At 44.6% G+C, this 4,278-nt stretch overlaps 1 pseudogene; it reads right to left on the reverse strand.

Moving 5' to 3' along the window:
* Window positions 1-2,037: 2,037 nt before the first annotated feature.
* Window positions 2,038-3,571, reverse strand: LOC123397098 (annotated as a pseudogene).
* Between the last annotated feature and the right edge of the window lie 707 nt (window positions 3,572-4,278).

A 4,278-nucleotide genomic window follows, 5' to 3' on the forward strand; every position in this document is an offset into this window, starting at 1 on the left:
CGGTGGGTATATATGTAGGCAAGTTATTTGTCCCGGATCGTGGCATGAACCGGGACTAAAGGTTGTGGGCCAGCAGCGAGGACCATTGGTTCCGGTTCGTGGCTCGAACCGGGACAAATGGTTCCACATGAACCGGGACCAATGCCCACGAGGCCCCGGCCGGCCCCCTGGGCTCACGAACCGGGTCTAATACCACACATTGGTCCCGGTTCTTGAAGAACCGGGACTAATAGGCTGGCCAGGGCCGAACGATAGCCCTGTTTTTTACTAGTGATCCATCTTAAATATAAAGACGATTTGAGGGCTGACGGACGCATTGGGCATGCCCCATCAGTCCGCCACGTAGGACGCGGCACCACAACAGACAACATGTTCTCTTTCTTTATTCATTCTTTTCTTTCTTCTTTTCTTGTGCATCAGTCATGTGCAGGTGGCCTAACATATGAGAAACAATATGAGAAGTGCGGCTGCATGGGCGAAAAGTAAGGCCTCAAAACCGACACGCCCGGACACAGAACGGAAGCTCCCGCGGGTGTATGAGGGATAGGATTTTTCAAGTCCGACTATAGATGCTCTAATATATAATAGAAATATTTTCTTATAGAACTAGCAGTCACACAGCTCCTCCATCATGCAAGGAATATCTAGCTGAGTCGGGAATAATACATAAATGTGGGCATGTTACTTTGGGGTTTTACTTAACTGCTAACAACTGAGATCACCATATGTTAGTCTAGTTAATCAGATATCAAAACAATTATTTTAGGTATTGACTGAAAAAATACAGAATTCATGTGGTACGGTATCAGTGTTTGTTATTTATTCCCACCCCTACATAAAAGGGTGGGCATAGAAACCGTGAAAAAGGACATTGGACTTCAAACGAAAAGAACCAAATTCTTTGTTAATCTAGTGTCTAGTTAGTAATGGACACTAATACCACTATTACAAACGTGTGTATTTGAAGCTAACTTACACCAACATTCACGTTTTGACACAAGGATCTATGATCGTGATGGTTAAAAATATGGAGTGATTGGTTCTCGCTTGTAAACCTGCCACAGAAGCAACAAAGGAAGCTATTTTTGTTGAAGTTATTATTAGTTCTTATATGTTTTGATTCATATTTATATCCAAAATAATTCATACTATTATGTATAGTGGTCTGAGTTTTAAATATCACGCTACTTCGACGGTCCGTGGTGCTACACTGTTCGGAGGGGATCACGCTAAGCCATTTAGGATCATTTAATGCGCTTTAGCGCGCCAAATTTACCCATTAACACTTATGATGTTATTTGCAATAACCCGTTTTTTAAAACTTTGACCGTGGTGTATATTTAGGACAATCGCGGTCATACGCTGGTAGCAACAGAAGAAAGAAATGTACATCCTTTGTGACTCTCCTTGCACATGGATGTTGAGCCCACATGTGATAAACATATCTGTAGAAAATAATTGACAGTCGAAAAGCGATAGTAAAAATAATAATTGACAATCGAAAAGCCAACTATATAACATTTACGCTTACCATATATTAGATGGCTTTGTCTTTCGCTCTCTCTTGTCAATGATGCCTATAAAGTGGTAACACCAGAGAAGACAGGTGGGCTCAATGATGGCGAATGGTCATGGAGGTGGTGTAGAGTCATTCACTAAACTTCAATAACAACGTAAAATTATCCGATTACATACTGCTCAATCAACCAAAAATGTTAATGATCTAGGTATGGCCTCTCGATTGATTTTAAGTAAAAACCATGAGTGAGTCAACAACACAAAACAGCACAGCCACATCCTGGCCAACTATGCCCACTTCTCGTCCAAGACAAACAGAAAATGCTTCAGAGACAAACCATCCATCTTCCCGATTCAATAGAAAATGTGTGCAAATAATAGATATAAATATAAATATATATTCCGATTATTTTATCATATAAATAACAAGCCGTGTATATAAATACAATACCGAGATTCCAGGCCTTGAAAGAACCACGAATGACCCTAAAGTAATTTAAATATAAGGAGAGCATAATGTTACAATTCCCGCTTCTTCAATTTTACTATAAATCCACTTTTCATCTGTAGAATACAAGACGGCTTAGGCTGGATGATCTGCCCTGCCACCACCTCCGTGTCAAAGTTCCACACCACGGTTGCGACTATTGTCTTCATATGCATAACCGCAATTTCCTTGCCTGGGCAGATCCTTGAGCCCGAGTTGAAGGCCAAGAACTTGTGAGATGGGACGTACCTCAGGGTGTTGCCATCCTCCGACAACCACCTATTTGGGTTATACTCAAGGCAATCTTTACCCCACAGGTCTTCCATTCTCCCCATGGAGTGGAGAGAAATAAGGATGGTCTCCCCATGGAGTGGAGAGAAATAAGGATGGTGTCCCCGCCCTGCACCTCGTGGCCACTCTGCATGATATCATCAGCAGCCACTGTCTTGCGCTCGATAGGTGCCGATGGGTACAACCTAAGAGTCTCGTACAAGGCAGCTCTGAGATAGACCAGAGATTTTGTATCCTCCGGCTCAAAGATCATCATAGCACCCGGGCCCATGGGTTCTTTGCGTGATGCAATGGGTGAGAGTTGACTACGGATAGTTGACACAATGTCAGGGTTTAGGATGAGGTTGTAGAATACCCATGGTAGAGTGGTACCAACCGTGTCCCGACCAGCAAGCATGAAGCTGAGGAGCACCGCATGCAGCAAGTCAGTGTTGATGTAGTCTGGGTCATTGATGTAGGAAGATAGAATATCCTCGTGTTCCTCATTATTACTTAATGCACGTCTTCCTCCATTGTGAGTGATCTTATTCCTCTCCTTGATCATCTCTGCAGCAAATCTTCTTAGCACCTTGTGCGTTGCACGAAGCTTTCTCTCGGGGCCGATGTTTAGGCACCTCATTACCTTCCAGCAAGAGGCTGGAATTAAGTGTCGGATAAATCCCACCTCCATGACCGTGTCCATGGCGACCGCGGCATCCATGGGTGGCATCAACATGTCCGAGGAGAAGGACAGGAGGCCAGGGTCCACGCCGAAGAGAGGTGTGGCAGCCAGGTCAAAGATAAACCTTGAAATCACTTCTTGCATTTCAAAGGGAGTGTCGGTGCTTGCTAGGTGGGAAAACAATGGGAGAAGGCCATTCTCCACCTTGTCATGACAGCAAGTCGCCATACTGGAAACCAACCATGGGCTGCTAAGCACGCTTTGGATTTTTGCACGTGGACGGAGAGACGGTGCACCATCGATGGTGAAGAGACTGCCAGCCATGATGTCAAAAATGGCGACAAACTCTGCTCCCTTGGGGAAGTTGGTGTAGTTTGTCGTGAAGATGTGTCGGACATTTGCAGGGTCGCGCAGGTGATTAGTAACCGCATCCTAGTCCCAACCGGGCCACGTGCCCTGAAGTTGTGGCTTGATTCGGCAAGGACCTTGGTGAGATAGTCATGCAAGTTGCGGGCGTTGGCCAGGAAGGAAGGTAACATATGCATTATTGGCCAGTTTGTGGGAAGCATTGATGGGTTCTTTGATCTACTACTATACTTGAAGTACAAGTACATAGGGACAAGTAGCACGAGAGTGGAGATCAGTAGCTCTTGCGAGAAACAAATTGACAATATTATCATGAGGGTAGTGGGGGATATGCTACTATAGTACTACTTAGATTTATGGATCCTGCAATCGACATGGGGATGTCTTCATTTATAGACAAGTTGCCTCGATCTAACTCCATTGGTGTGCACACGCTTTTGCATTGTAAAGTAGACTAACTAACAATTGGCTAGCCACTGTTAGAGTTGTGTCGAATATTATGTACAAGGTAGGTTACAGTTGAACTAATTGTAGTTGTATTGTGTTTAGTAGGATATGAAGTCGTGTCCTAATAGGACACTTCTATCCTAGGCCTCTCATATATAATGTGGCGAGACACACGATGTATCCTAAGGCAACATAATAACACATGCACGCATGGGGAGCCGGCAGCGTGTGCCGACGCCCAAGGCGGCCAGGGTGCGGTATTATGACGATGTCACCGGAAGGAGCGTCCGTAGTCAGGCCCTCGGTTTGTAGCCATATCGATGAACCTTGTTAACAAATCTCGGTGTCGTCCTCGTGTGATTATTTGATCCTCTCATGATCGACAGTGCATTCAGATTTATTCTAACAAGTGATATCAGAGCTAGGTTGTTTCAGGTTGCTGAGGGTTGATCTAAAAGAGAAAGATTTGATGTCATGATCATCGTCAGCGAGCAACGGACGAAAGCGA

The sequence above is a fragment of the Hordeum vulgare genome, chromosome 5H (assembly GCF_904849725.1).
Source record: "Hordeum vulgare subsp. vulgare chromosome 5H, MorexV3_pseudomolecules_assembly, whole genome shotgun sequence".
Classification (NCBI taxonomy): domain Eukaryota; kingdom Viridiplantae; phylum Streptophyta; class Magnoliopsida; order Poales; family Poaceae; genus Hordeum; species Hordeum vulgare.